Source organism: Chanodichthys erythropterus, chromosome 22, assembly GCF_024489055.1.
Source record: "Chanodichthys erythropterus isolate Z2021 chromosome 22, ASM2448905v1, whole genome shotgun sequence".
NCBI classification, from domain to species: Eukaryota; Metazoa; Chordata; class Actinopteri; order Cypriniformes; family Xenocyprididae; genus Chanodichthys; species Chanodichthys erythropterus.
In genome coordinates, this window is record NC_090242.1 from 28,998,655 (window position 1) to 29,015,185 (window position 16,531).

Genomic DNA, 16,531 nt, shown 5'->3' on the forward strand with positions numbered 1-16,531 from the left:
TTCACACATTTTGGCTCTAATGGCCTTCCATACTACACTACATACAGTATACAGATGCATGTTATGGCATACTCCACATACTTGAGTTTGTCAACAACATGGCAAATGGAAGAGCGAAAGAACTTTTGCTGTTTAAACAGCTCATTTGCTTCTCTGTAGAGACTTCCAAAGTGCCGGAAATAAGTGGATGGTTTATTTTAATGACATCCTGAATCAAGTTGGAGGATAATATGTTTGTTCGGAGCATTTCGTTATGTAAACGAGGCACAGTGTAATGAAGAGTTCGCAAAGATCAAGATCAAGCAACCAACTGTATTGCATCTGACAGCAGTTGCATCACAAACTTTTAGTAAATGACTTCACAATGCTTTGTCTGAAAATTATGATTTTATATGGTCGTTCTCTAAACACTACAGCTGCGTCCGAGATCTTAGGCAGTTGATTTGTTGTCTTGCTGCCTTATAGGCAATGACTCTACAGGAGGCGTTTGCGCATGAAGGCACCTCACAAAACTGATTTCAGACAGACTTCTGAGGCAGCTTAACAGTTTAATGATCTACAGCAAAATAGAGTGAACTTTGTTGAGAACTAAACAAATATTTAATTACTACAGTAGTAATTTCTCACTAGAAATGACATCAGAAGTGGAAAACGTTAGTCAAAAATGTACATTTACACACAAACTGACCTGAAACCACAACTTTCAGACACCAAATCCTAGCCTTTTCTAGCTAAACTGTCATTAATGGAAGGCATAGGATTGTGGGATATCAAAGGCAGGGATGGATCCATCTATGCTCAATCAGATGAAGGTATCTATGGAGACAGGAAGGGAAGCTTAACATTGGATTCGGATGTGCCTTGATGCCTTCCTACCTTGGAATGTATCTACTGATTTTTACGTTTTCGGATGCCGCCAATGTGTACTTGTGAATTGGGTGTTGATACGGTTTCCTGTGCAATGATGTTAGTCATTCATAACAATGGCTGCTTACTGACAAGCTTTAAAGGAGCCTTAAAAATTGTTTGCTTGTTTGTTTGTGTTTTGTTTTTGTTGTTTTGTTTTGTTTTTTTGGGGGGAGGGGGGGTGCAAAAAAACTTTATTAACATTAAGTGAACCTCAATGAAAATTTAAATATTTAAAAAAAAAATCCATTTCATGACACCTTTAAGAGTAAATGTTACAAAATTTAGTGAGGTTTATGCTTATTTCAATACATAAACAATAGATATATAATCAGAAGCTGCTTTATATTGCATAATGTTAAAAGTAAATAAATAAATGAAGACATTATTTTAAGGACATTTTACCAGATTAGATATTTAGTTATTCAAATATTTTAGATATTTTTATTGGAACACACACACAAAAAAAAAAATTCAATTTTCAGTGCACTTCACATATAAATTGAATACTATGATACATTGTTTGTGAAAGGTTTTATTGATATTTTACAAGCCACTACATGTATTAACCTACCAATATGAATTACACACACAATGCACTGTGATATCCAGGTCTGCATTTATTTCACAAACAGCATCAGACTCATACAAATTCAAGAAGCTACACGACTATTGTTGGTCTTCTTCTATGCTAACTAATCTAAGTAAAATCACAATTCCGTAAACAGAGACACTGAATAATCCTCTTGTTATTACCCATAATTCCAGTTGATCTGTCTAAATCTCAAACCCCCAAAGTTTGAATCCAGCAATCATTTGAATTCCTCCGATGAGGCACTCAATTCTGAGGTCTCCTATAAAATATACAAACCATTAGACACAATATAATTGAGAACATCAGACAGCAAACATGAAGCAGGACCGACTTGGTCTTGGGTCTAATCTTTGATCTCATTTTTCCAAAGTCAAGCTCTAAAGATGTCCATAATCCGTCATTTCATGTTTACCTCTAGTTTCTCAGTTTCTGGTTTAGCCGGAAGAGATTTTTGTGGCGTATGAAAGGCCTGTGGCAGGAGGACAAAAACAAAAGACTTCAGAATGCAGTAAGAGGATTTCTGAACATATGCACGTTTGCTCAGCTATCTAAATGAGTACATACGCTGTCCAAAAATGTGCAAAAAACTTTTTTGCTTTATCCTGGGGCAACATTTTTATACACGTTTTAATACACAGAACATTTTAATACCTTAATTCTTTAAATAATAAATTATTATTGTTGTTATTATTATTATTATAAATTGTAATCATTAATAATTTCTTTTTTGAAAATATTGAATTTTTTCTATGCACTCAAAGGTAAATATACTTTGTATATTTAAAAAAATATATATACTACTACTACTATAATATTAATAATAAACATTTTTCAAATGAGGATGCCACTATGCATTCAAAAAAGGGTAGAGATATTTGTCCACACACACACACACACACATTTAGAGATTATTCGACCACATCACTAGATGGTGCTGGACAGCTGCTGAAATCTTTAGTAGAGTGACACACTGCTTGTAAAAACTGAAAATTGAGACAGTTCCCTACCCATTTAATCATCATCTCATTTGATGTACAAATGTCATATCTACACGTACATAAGGTGCATAAAGATGTTTCAAGGTGAACGTGAAATGAAATTAAAATGTGTGGGACATTATCATTCTGCAGAGACATTACCTTTTTGGCTTGCTGTACCTCTTCTGTTGACTTGGATCTATTTTTCACTGTCTGTTTTTGTGGGGAGATAGTTGACACCTTGGGGGAATGAAAATAAGATGGGTTCAGACCAGAAAAATCTGTGTTTTCTATTAGGACCATTTTGTTCTACAATGCTCTCAGCATTTGGTTCAGCCCCCACTCACTTTATTCTCTGTCCTTTCCATGTTTTTGGCTTGAGGAAATCAGCTGTCTCTAGGTAATTTAGTCAATGCTTTTGGTTACCTGAAAGTATGAAAGAGATGGAGAACAACAACATTAGTCGTGATAATACTTCACAAAGATTAATGTCACTCTTTTCTTTTCAGAGAATGTCACTCTGAATGTCACTCATTTGTTTAATAGGATGATAACCATAATTGGTCCACAGAGATTAGGGGTCTTCTTTAGAAGCTTGCTTCACTTTCACAAGTTTTTGTACTGTGTCTCTGGGGAATAGCGATTCCAAATCGCTCCTGGCGGGAATCCCATGACAAGGTACTGTAGGCGTAGCTGAGAATGAGACATTGTTTTTGAGGTAAAGTGAAGCAGGAAAGACACCCTTGAAAGCGAATGTCAACCAAAAGTTTGAATTTGAATATCACAAAACAACATTTTTACATTTTTTGAAGAACGTGAGTGTTGTGCAAAAGTCACTATACCATGATGCTGAGATGTTGTGCTAGGGTGTAGCTATGTACTTACCTAGGTATTCTGAGTGGTTGCCACAAGTAATTTATGATATCCACCATATTTTTAACATAAGAGAGGGTGCAGCTATTCGTAACTTAAAAACACTGTTTTGTACAAATAATTGCACAAATATTTTTACATTTACTTTACGTTGTTATTCTTTAGTTATTTACATTCACGGATCAGGCATAACATTATGACCACTGACAGGTGAAGTGAATAACACTGATGATCTCTTCATCATAGCATCTGTTAGTGGGTGGGATATATTAGGCAGCAAGTGAACATTTTGTCCTCAAAGTTGATGTGTTAGAAGCAGGAAAAATGGGCAAGCGTAAGGATTTGAGCGAGTTTGACAAGGGCCAAATTATGATGGCTAGACGACTGGATCAGAGCATTTCCAAAACTTCAGCTCTTGTGGAGTGTTCCTGGTTTGCAGTGGTCAGTATCTATCAAAAGTGGTACAAGGAAGGAACAGCGGTGACCGGCGACAGGGTCATGGGCGGCCAAGGCTCACTGATGCCCTTGGGGAGTGAAGGCTGACCTGTGTGGTCCGATCCAACAGACGAGCTAAAATTCCTCAAGAAGTTAATGTTGGTTCTGATAGAAAGGTGTCAGAATACACAGTGCATCACAGTTTGTTGCGTATGGGGGTACACAGCCGCAGACCAGTCAGGGTGTCCATGCTGACCCCTGTCCACTGCTGAAAGTGCCATCAGTGGACACGTGAACATCAGAACTGGACCACGGAGAAATGGAAGAAGGTGACCTGGTCTGATGAATCTGGTTTCTTCTACATCACATGGACGGCCGAGTGCGTCGCTTACCTGGGAACACCTGGCACCAGGATGCACTATGGGAAGAAGGAAAGCCAGTGGAGGCAGTGTGATGCTTGGGTAATGTTCTGCTGGGAAACCTTGTGTCTTGCCATCTATGTGGATGTTACTTTGACACGTACCACCTACCTAAGCATTGTTGCAGACCATGTACTCCCTTTCATGGAAACTGTATTCCCTGGTGACTGTGGCCTCTTTAAACAGGATAATGCACCCTGCCACAAAGCAAAAGTTGTTCAGGAATGGTTTGAGGAGCACAACAATGACTTTGAAGTGTTGACTTGGCCTTCAAATTCCCCAGATCTCAATCCAATCGAGCATCTGTGGGACGTGCTGAACCAGCAAGTCCGATCCATAGAGGCTCCACCACGCAACTTACAGGACTTAAAGGATCTGCTGCTAACATCTTGGTGCCAGATACCACAGCACACCTTCAGGGGTCTAGAGGAGTCCATGCCTTGTTGGGTCAGGGCTGTTTTGGCAGCAAAAGTGGAACCGACACAATATTAGGAAGGTGGTCATAATGTTATGCCTGATCGGTATATAGCAGCAATTGAATCAGAAGTCTCGCACATTCACAGAAAATAGCCTACTTCCACGTTGAAAACATATTTTTGGTTCACCAGTTGAACATTTCCATATTTCTGATGGCTATATTCAAGAAAAACAAAATGACTGATGCCTACACTGATATTTTTCAGCGTTGTGACCACAATGCTACGGAGTTTTTTACAGATTATTCACTAAATGTCACTAACTTTATTACTGTATAGTTTTTAAAGATGACCTATTATTCTTTGTCAAATATTTAAAGGGATAGTTCACCCAAAAATTAAAAGTCTTTCATCATTTACTCGCCCTCATGTCATTCCAAACCCGTAAGACTTTTGTTCATCTTCAGAACACAAATGAAGATCTTTTTTGATTAAATGTGAGAGCGTTCTGTTCCTCCATTGACAGCTACACAACTTTTACACTTTAAAAAGTTCATAAAGAGATTGTAAATCTAATCCATATGAAAAGAGCGGTTTAGTTCAAATTTTCTGAAGAGACTCAATCGTTTTATATGATGAACAACAGATTAATTTAGGTTTTTATTCACATATAAACATACATGAGCTTCTGCAAGAACCACTGAGGTTTGTTCTCACGCATCAAGCAGGTTCGGTTGAGCTTCTGTTTGTCACGATCACCTGTGAGAGTGCCCTTCAGCCTCTAGAGGGCACTCCTTCCCGGACTCTCTGTTTCACCCATTTCATGAACTACATTTCCCATACATACTCCTCGGACTAATCACCATTCGTCATTGCACTCAGCTGTTTGTTATTTTGTCATTAGTGTCTGTGTATTTAATCTGAGTTGTTTCTGTCTGTTCTTGTGGTTCATTGTTTGATGTCATCCTTGGTCTGTTCCCTGTTTTTTTCCTTGATCTCCCGTTTTGGTTGGTAATTTTCTCGTTTCTTGTTTTATTTTTGGACTGTTGTTTGGATGCTGACCCCTGCCTGTACTCTGGATTACGCCTTTTGGAATTGCCCTTAATAAAACCCCTTTGCTGCACTTGGATCTTCCTTTTGCCTTTCTGTTCCGTGACAGAATGAACCACCCCTTAAGATCCAGCAGCACAAGGACTATTTTATCAGGCACATGCAGGGAGCGTGTGCCTCTGCTTGGGGCAGTGATGGCGTTACGCCAGGAGGGTGAAGAGGTAGGATGCTTTGCCAAGGTCTTTTGGACGATGGCGGTGGGGCTGAGGTACAACGATGCGGCGCTGAAGGATATCTTTAATGGCTGCATTGACGATCCTCTACCTCGGTGTGTGATGGAGGGATTACAGAACTTGGATTTCTGGAGATTCGCCGCCTAGCTTCGCTACCGGGTAGATGGGGCCTCACCAAGTCAACCAGGCAGTGTGCATGCCCCTGACCATGAATCCGTTCCTGAAGTCACCGGGGAGGTGGGCACTGAACCTCAGCGTCACCCCGGTAAAGCGAGGAGGAGGAGAAGGAAGAAGGTTTCCTTCGGACGTCAGGGTCCAGAGCCCGCTCCAGCCAGTGAGTCCACTCCAGAGCCCGCTCCAGCCAGTGAGTCCGCTCCAGCCAGTGAGTCCGCTCCAGCCAGTGAGTCCGCTCCAGAGCCCGTTCCAGCTAGCGAATCCGCTCCAGAGCCCGCTCCAGCCAGTGAGTCCATTTTGGGTGAGCCACCGCCTCACCCTCATAGGCGGAGGAGAAGGAGGAAGAGTGCTTCCTCTGTCCTACAAGGCCTGGAGACCACTCTAGGGGTTGTTCGTGGGTTCTCCAAGCGCCTCGCCCTGCCGGCGCCAACTAAGCGCCTCGCCCTGCCGGCGCCGCCCAGACCTTCTGCCCTGCCGGCGCCGCCCAGACCTTCTGCCCTGCCGCCGCTGCCGCCCAGACCTTCTGCCCTGCCGCCGCCCAGACCTTCTGCCCTGCCGCCGCCCAGACCTTCTGCCCTGCCGCCGCCGCCCCGAAACCTTCTGCCCTGCCGCCGCCGCCCAGACCCTCAGCCCTGCCGCCGTCATCCAAGCCTTCTGTCTTGCCGCCACTGCCCGGGCCGTCCGAGCCGCTGGAACCAGCCTGGTCAGTTCCTCCAGCACCACCCTGGCAATCAGCCAGGACTCCAGACCCACTGGAACCAGCCTGGTCAGTTCCTCCAGCACCACCCTGGCAATCAGCCAGGACTCCAAGCCTGCCAGCGCCCGCCTGGTCAGTTCCTCCAGCACCGCCCTGGTGTTCAGTGAGGTACCCGGGATCTGGCCCACCATCCCTCCCCCTGATCCTCCTCCGGTCCACCTCCCTCCTGAGTTTTTTGTGTTTTTGTTTGTTGTCTGGTGGAGCGTCTGGTAGCCGCTCCTTTGAGGGGGGGTAATGTCACGATCACCTGTGAGAGTGCCCTTCAGCCTCTAGAGGGCACTCCTTCCCGGACTCTGTTTCACCCATTTCATGAACTACATTTCCCATACATACTCCTCGGACTAATCACCATTCGTCATTGCACTCAGCTGTTTGTTATTTTGTCATTCCTTGTTCTCCCGTTATGGTTGGTAGTTTTCTCGTTTCTTGTTTTATTTTTGGACTGTTGTTTGGATGCTGACCCCTGCCTGTACTCTGGATTACGCCTTTTGGAATTGCCCTTAATAAAACCCCTTTGCTAAACTTGGATCTTCCTTTTGCCTTTCTGTTCCGTGACACTGTTTATGTTCACTTAGTGTTTCAATTAAATCATATAAAGTGATCGTGTTTCTTCAGAAAATTTGGACTAAGCTGATCAATCTCTTTGTGAACTTTTTGAAGGATCAGTCTGGTAATTGTATAGACTGTCAATAGAGGGATAGAAAGCTGTCAGATTTCATTAAAAATATCATCATTTGTGTTCTGAAGATGCACAGAAATCTTATGGGTTTGAAATGGCATGCGAGTAAATGATGAGAGAATATTCATTTTGGGGTGAACAAACCCTTTAACTTTCCTTACTGTGTAATGTTGCTGTTTAAACATGAAAAAGGTCTGCAAAGTTAAGAACAAAGTCACTCCAAAGGGAGTTATTCTTTATATCAGTAAGCACTGTTTCTGAACTCCCTGGAAAACTCAAGACTATAATCAAGGTTTTCTTCTGGGAATGTACATGTCACAATATCCCTCATTTAAATAATTACCACCAAAGGCGTATGCAAAAAAGGGGGACGAGACTTTGTAAAAGGGCATAATATGGCCTATTTAAGAAACCATTTGCTCCAATAATGTTCTCAAAATCTGGAGCAGAACAGTGAAGTCAATTTCTTCATGCTGTGTCACTGAATCATCTCAGCACAAAGGACCCACTTTACCAAAGCACCAAGCTTTTGAAGCAGAAATAAGCATGCAACTGACTTAGGTATTTCTCTTTTTGCACTCATCATATCTATAACTGCTTCTGTAGAAATATTGATGTTTGCTGAATGCATTCATGAATGCCATCTCTGCTTCAAATAAATAATCTCTGTCCTCGTTCTGTTCATATGAAATGATTTAAACCTCTTTTGTTATTGACTGCTCAGAACCTTGACTGCATAAATGCTTTAATAATCTCAGGCTCTGGCAAACTAAGCCTAGGCTGACTGCATCTATTTACTGTGTGCTTAGTCTTTCCATTTTCACTGATATGACTCATCAACACCTTTCAAAGCTCTTAAATTGCAAACACACGGTAGCGCAAATACTGACCAATGCATAGACAAAAATTTGAATCACAGCATTAGAGGTACAATACAATATGATTAATAAACTAAGCAGATTAAATGGGAATGGAGATGGGAAAATATAGATGGACTCTATCTATCTATCTATCTATCTATCTATCTATCTATCTATCTATCTATCTATCTATCTATCTATCTATATCCTATATATAGGCTATAGAGAGAGAGGGAAACACACTTCATTCAAGCTCTTTCCGTTCCATTTGTGTTGCTTCTCACTCCCACTAAAGACACTAAAGCACCATATTAAGAGCTGTGAGACGCAATTATTTTTACAACAGTAGCAGAAATACAGGGAGGGGGAAAAACAACTAAAATGCTTCCGACTGTTCAAACCAAGTTTGTGACATGACTTTTTTATTATTATTATTTATTTACATGTAGCATTAGGCCTGTTAATCAGCATGTTAAAAGCATTTCATAATAAACAATGTTATATTTGGGAAAATATTTATATATGACAAGTAAAAACTATTAAAACTTTGAAATTCACAGTTAAACTTTGTTTTCTGCTTATAATGAGTTTTGATTATTATGTACATTGTTTGTTTCTAGCAAATAGCTACTTATTTTAAGCAAAATAAAAGTACTACTGCTGCCCAGATGGAAATGTATAACTATTCCAAATTAAGGCTGGACCTCTTGGAACTTTTGAATACCCCTGCTCTAAATGTATATTCCATAAGTAAGCAATAAATTACGAGAGGCTGTGCGGTATTGTGAATAAGTCACAGCTGAAAGGTGTTGTTAGGCACGACGCAAAGCCTCAAGTATCTTATTGCTTTTATAAAATGGTTGCCACACAATACAAATATTAAAGCCAAAAATATGTATCAATGCAACTTTCATGAAGTAAACTTTAACTAAAAGCCTTCCTTCCGCCGGAAAAAATAGTCCCTGACCGTGAACAGCAATAGAAGTTACATTATTACGCCATTAGATGGTGGCAAAGACTTTATGAGTGTGTCAGTCGGTAGCGAAGACTTTTACATTGAAAAGACTGCATTGTTGTGAACACGGAACAAGACGCAACTGATAAATGCTTTGACGTTGTCAGTCATGGGAAAACCCCTTAACTGTTAAAAGGACAAGATAATACATCGGACATTTAAACAGATTTTTTATTATGAATATAGGACTGACCTGAAGGAAAATGCTTAATCTGAATGCAGGTAATAAACTCGCTCACTCAGTCTCTTTCTCACAACACTCTTCTACATAATATCAATTGAGAACAAACAGTTTATGTTGCTAAGAGTGGTTGCTAAGGGTGTTGTGTAGTGATACACAGAACCGTTGGGTGAAGCGGTCATAGCTGTGTTTTGAATAAAACACACCTATTGACTAATTGACAAGAACTAACAGTTTTATAAATAATAATAAAAATAAAATAGATTTATAGAATATTAATTTTTTATAATATTAATAATTTTTAATGTTAATATTAAAACATATCAGTTAATTATATAAGTAATTTATTGTTGTTGTCATTATTATTATAAAAATTGTTTCCGAGGAACTATTATGTCAAACAGCAGGACACTTGAAATGTCATGTCAACTGGAAGAAGGACACCAGCTGAGGCGAGTCTGACCTCAAACATGAGATTGGTGCAAATGTCAGCACCTAGAAGACAGCAGACGGTGACTCATCAAACCATCAGCCCTGTCTGCATGTGTATTTGCTGGCAGGAGAGAGATTATGAGGGCGAAATAGAGCTATATAGATGAATAGATAGAGAGATAAACAGACAGAGGGAAAGACTGTTCGAAAATGACATGCAAATACTGTGCAAGAAGAAACATTTTCAGCCCTGCATCTTTATTTTGTGTATGTTCATAAACAGCATCCTTAATCAGTATTCAATAGTTCTTCCAAATAAGAGCACGGCATGGAAGCAGCCATTCAAAATCTAACCCAGGACTGAGTCCAATTAGGACTCTACAGCTCCAGACGCATTACCATGGCAACAAGCCAGTACCAGGAGCCTGACGGATGAAGGAATGAATGTGATGGGCGTTGTCCCTCCAGGGTAGGTTTAGACTACAAGGACCCCAATCTCAAAATGGGATTTTTCATCTTTCAAAACAGAGAAGGGTAAACTTTGTGACGTGCATAGTGTTCTGGAGAACATTCAGAACGGTTACAACCACACTGTTGAGTTTGCTGTTGAATAATGAAAAATTATTAGCTTGACTCATTCAGGTTGTTTGACCTCACTTTTTAATGACAATGAATCATTCACACTGTTTGAAATTGTCTTGTACTTTATATCTCTGTGTTATGAAGATTTTACTGGCAGATCAAGATGAGTCAAAATAATTATGTTCCATAAACCAAGCCAGCTAAATCTAATGATTCATCTCTAATCATGTGGTGCACAAACTCCCTGCCTCTAGAGGCTGAGTTTAAAATGTTATAAACAGATAAAAAAAAAATCTATAATAATCACAGGAAATAGGTTTGATGTGAGTCACTTCTTGAAATTGATCTCAATTCATGCAAAGTAGATTCGGCAGTGTCTTCAGTGTCAGTAGTGTACAAACCCGATTCCAGAAAAGTTGGGACACTGTACAAATTGTGAATACAAACAGAATGCAATGATGTGGAAGTTTCAAATTTCAATATTTTATTCAGAATACAGAATAGATGACATATCAAATGTTTAAACTGAGAAAATGTATCATTTTAAGGAAAAAATAAGTTGATTTTAAATTTCATGGCATCAACACATCTCAAAAAAGTTGGGACAAGGCCATGTTTACCACTGTGTGGCATCCCCTATTCTTTTTATAACGGTCTGCAAACATCTGGGGAATGAGGAGACAAGTTACTCAAGTTTAGGAATAGGAATGTTGTCCCATTCTTGTCTAATACAGGCTTCAAGTTGCTCAACTGTCTTAGATCTTCTTTGTCGCATCTTCCTCTTTATGATGCGCCAAATGTTTTCTATGGGTGAAAGATCTGGACTGCAGGCTGGCTATTTCAGTACCCGGATCCTTCTCCACAACCATGATGTTGTAATTGATGCAGTATGTGGTCTGGCATTGTCATGTTGGAAAATGCAAGGTCTTCCCTGAAAGAGACGACGTCTGGAAGGGAGCATATGTTGTTCTAGAACTTGGATATACCTTTCAGCATTGATGGTGCCTTTCCAGATGTGTAAGCTGCCATTGCCACACGCACTCATGCAACCCCATACCATCAGAGATGCAGGCTACTGAACTGAGCGGTGATAAAAACTTGGGTTGTCCTTGTCCTCTTTAGTCCGGATGACATGGCGTCCCAGTTTTCCAAAAAGAACTTCAAATTTTGATTCGTCTGACCACAGAACAGTTTTCCACTTTGCCACAGTCCATTTTAAATGAGCCTTGGCCCAGAGAAAACACCTGCGCTTCTGGATCATGTTTAGATACGGCTTCCTTTTTTACCTATAGAGTTTTAGTCGGCAACGGCGAATGGCATGGTGGATTGTGTTCACCGACAATGTTTTCTGGAAGTATTCCTGAGCCCATGTTGTGATTTCCATTACAGTAGCAATCCTGTATGTGATGCAGTGTCGTCTAACCATCCATTATGGTTTTCCGGCCTTGACCCTTACGCACAGAGATTGTTCCAGATTCTCTGAATCTTTGGATGATATTATGCACTGTAGATGATGATAACTTCAAACTCTTTGCAATTTTTCTCTGAGAAACTCCTTTCTGATATTGCTCCACTATTTTTCGCTGCAGCATTGGGGGAATTGGTGATCCTCTGCCCATCTTGACTTCTGAGAGACACTGCCACTCTGAGAGGATCTTTTTATACCCAATCATGTTGCCAATTGACCTAATAAGTTGCAAATTGGTTCTCCAGCTGTTCCTTATATGTTCATTTAACTTTTCCGGCCTCTTGTTGCTACCTGTCCCAACTTTTTTGGAATGTGTAGCTCTCATGAAATCCAAAATGAGCCAATATTTGGCATGACATTTCAAAATGCCTCACTTTCAACATTTGAAATGTTACATATATATTCTATATTCTATTGTGAATAAAATATAGGTTTATGAGATTTGTAAATTATTGCATTCCTTTTTTCTTCACAATTTGTACAGTGTCCCAACTTTTTTGGAATCGGGTTTGTATTTTTTAAATGCAAGTTATAGATCGTATCATGAACAATTAATTCCTTTATATTTTTCCTCTGTCTTGTGACTGCTGATGCAGGACTGATTCTAAGTAAATTTTGACCACTTAACTACATATCAGCCAAGCCTTGATTGGTTGTTTAACATATCTTATAGTATTTAATATTTGAGAGGGAATGAAAAACTCTAAGTACATTTTAACAAGCAAAATTATATCAATTCTGTAATAATATATACACATCATATGATTAATTTGGCTAGTGGCTAATTTGAATGAACACTGTGGGAAATGGAGTGCAGTTGTGTTGTTTGGCTATATTTGGGTCCAGTTGTCGCCAAGATAGTAAAACCTGAAATCACCTTCATTGTGGGGACTGATGGTCCCCAAGGCCCTGTTTAGTCCTAGTGTAAAGATAAGTTTTAATCTATCGGATCACAAGTGGACAATGCTAAATACAGGTGTAAACGTGGTCTAAGGGTAAGTTTACATATAATGTGCTAAATATGGAAACATTTTTCCTTTGCATTTTTCGCATACAGGTGACAACGATGTCAAAATAAACCCCGTAGATCCACAAAAAATAATATAAAACACATTATTCATGCCAGGCCAGTAGTTGCCAATGTCTCTTTGTAAGGAAATATTACGCATATATAGAGTGAACACGTAATATGCATGCACATAATGTCACAGTTTTCACAAATTAGCATTTTTGTAGTTTATATAGAGATGATAATGCTATTGTATTCTAAAACTTGCACTTTGAAACCCATTTTCAAAAGTTTGCACTTTCAAACAGGTCAACGCCCCCTTGAGCTTGTTGACTTTTGGCCACTTCCAGAGGTAGACAAAAATGCATTCAATCGGACTGCCTTCGCATAAGCCGGAAACTAAAAGTTTTTATGCATTTTGGCTGTTCATTTACATGACAATGGCATAGTTGGTGCCTGAAAACACAAACCTTTGAAGACAGATTTCAAAGTGCAAGTTGAAAAAGTGCAAAGTTTGAAAACTATATTATTATTTTCTCTGTGTAAACTACAAAAACACAAATTTGTGAAAACATTGACGTCAGGCACATTCGTATTACGTGTTCAGTCTATAGGCGCATAGTGTTTCTTTACAAAGTGACATCGCCACCTACTGGCCTGGCAGCATAATACAACATTTATAATTGTTTTCGTGGATCCGCGCAAACAGGGATCTGTACGCAAAAAACGCAAAGGAAAAACTTTTCCATTTTAAGTACATCGTTGTCGTGTACACGTACCCAATAGTGTAGATGTTCATGTGGTCTAATGTGTTCGAACAGCCACAAAAGACCGCCTACTGACCTAACATGTAAATATTATGGGAAGCGTGCTAGCCAGATGGGATTTAAACATTGGGCTGAAGACCCAAGTTTGTCCAAGATAAAAAATCTACCAAGCACAATGTTTTCTCACCATTCCTGATTTCTAACATGCATTCATCACGTTCAGCATGGTCTCTATCAAAGCAGAAACTGCTGCTCTCCGTATGTTTTTCCATCATCTCCAGTTGCATTCATATGTAAAAAGATCTGATCCCATACATACACCCATAGATCATCCCCTCAAAATATCAGTATAGAAGTAGTTGAAAGTGGACAAAAGAGATGGATTAAAAAAAGAGGTGTAATCCCTCAACTACTTGTGATCCAATTGACCAAACGCATCTTAATACCAGGCGTAAACAGGGCCCAAAAAGGGAAAACAAAACAATAACATGAAAAATAATGCCTTAATGAAACTGAAAAGGGTTACATGTAGGGTTGGGGGGTAGAACATATCATTAGCTCAGCATTAAAAACAATAAAAGTTGATGGAAAGTCCCCAATGTGAAAGAAAAACAAGCATGTGTGTGTGTGTGTGTGTGTGTGTGTGTGTGTGTGTAGCAGACTCTCTGTTCTGCTTCTGACACACACACACACTCAGGGTTAAGATGACATCAATATCCCAGTCTAAAAAAAAATTACAGTTCTTTATTAAATAAATTCATGGTGCGTATCCTGTAATTAGCATAACAAAGAATAAAAGACACATTATGTATTAGAGTTTCTTAAAGTGGTCTTACCTTGCAAAACCTGTTGATATTTCAGTGTATACTCATTGAGGACAGACACGCAGTCGTGCGGCAATATTCTGTTTGAAAAAGAACAAAATGGACCTTTGCAAATGAGTTAGAACAGTAACAATTAAATCCTCAGAAAGACACGCTCAGTGATGTAAGCCAGAATCCTCACCTCTTAAATTCGCCTCCCTCCCTTCACTCTTCTTTCACTCTCCCTGCCTTCCCATCCCTCCTCTCATTCTCTCTCTTTTTCCTCTTTCTTTCTATCTGTGCCTCAGCTTGGGGGCTGGTCATCTGATTGAGTCTGATTACTTCTCTACATGCTGTCCATTCAGAGGCCATAAATATAGCGTCCTTGATGAAGACTTTCCGAGGACAAAGTGCACTAGGGGAATATGTGTGTGTGTTTAGTCTCTCTGTGTTATTAAAGCCTAGGGAACCATCAGCATCAAGCTTACGAGCAGAATACACTCCATGCATTAGCTCCATCACCCTCCCTGCCTCTATTTTACCTCCTTCCATTTCTGTCATTCTCTCTTTATTCACCCCCGGGGCAGTTGCATGTCTTCAGAAGACACACCATGAGCGAGTGAAACTCAACAAACCTTGAATCTACACTCAGTACCTCATCCATTATCAATCACAGAAATTAAAACTAATGGTACATCATGGTCTTATTGTGGACAAGTCATCAGTAGATGTGTAGAAGTGAAATAATATCTTTCAACAAAATGTAATCGCTTGAAACAACCTCTCAAATGTTTCCAGTTGAAGTCACTTAGGTCACACAGGCTATTGGTTTAAAGGTACATTAAACTGTAAGTTTTCAGTCAATACATCATCAATCCTTCTTCCAAAACCCTGATTTACTATGGTAAGCCTATTATAAATGTTTATATTTTAAACATTTCATTGGAAATTGCATACATATGTTACTTGCCAGTCTCGTCATATCCGTAAATAGAGAAAAGTTGCTCTGGATACTTTGAGTCTTCAGTTTTCGTAAAGTCTTCAGCTAGCCAGCTTGAGATCCATTTCCATCTAAACTACTTTAATATCTATTAAAGGGATAGTTTACCCAAAAATGAAAATTACCCCATGATTTACTCACCCTGAAGCCATCCTAGGTGTATATGATGTTCTTCTTTCAGACGAATACAATCAGAGTTACATTAAATAATGTCCTTCCAAACTTGAGGAAGAATGAGATTTTGAAGCCCAAAAAAGTGCATCCATCCATCCATAATAAAAGATATCCACACAGCTCCGGGGAGTTAATAAAGGCTTTCTGAAGTGAAGCGATGCGATGCGATGCGATATATATATATATATATATATATATATATATATATATATATATGTGTGAAGTATATATATATATATATATAGGCTTCATTTATGCGATCAGAACCAATGATTCGAAACAAAAGATATATATATATATATATATATATATATATATATTTAAAACTTTAAAAACTAAAATAACTAGCTTTCGGCAGACAGTCGACATATGTCGACTTGCGCCAAAAGAGTAACCTGTGACGCGGCGTAGGAGTAGCGTAAGCTTTCAAAAAAATAGGGCTGAGCAACAAACGTCTCGGTTACAAAGGTAACCCTCGTTCCCTGAAGGAGGGAACGGAGACGTACGTCGGACAGACCGACGAATAGGAATCTCGCTAGAGAGGCCAATCTACTTCGAGTGTAACTAAACGAGCCAATGCACATTGGCATGCAATCATATGCATCAGCTGCTCGCCTCGCAGCGCGGGTATATAATGAGCAGCAGGTGCGTTGCATCTTCAGGTTTTCGCTGAGGAGCCGAACCGGATAGGCGGCAGCATCAGCGGGGTACAGCGACTGTGGCGAC

The 16,531-nt window shown here is 39.7% G+C and overlaps 1 long non-coding RNA gene across 1 annotated transcript; it reads right to left on the bottom strand.

Moving 5' to 3' along the window:
* Positions 1-1,464: 1,464 nt before the first annotated feature.
* LOC137012828 (uncharacterized) lies at positions 1,465-15,863 on the bottom strand. The gene is made up of 5 exons (XR_010893619.1): positions 14,665-15,863; positions 2,826-2,904; positions 2,641-2,718; positions 1,914-1,970; positions 1,465-1,760 (listed from the first exon to the last, which is right to left on the bottom strand). It is a non-coding gene; the product is annotated as an uncharacterized lncRNA (long non-coding RNA).
* Positions 15,864-16,531: the final 668 nt, after the last annotated feature.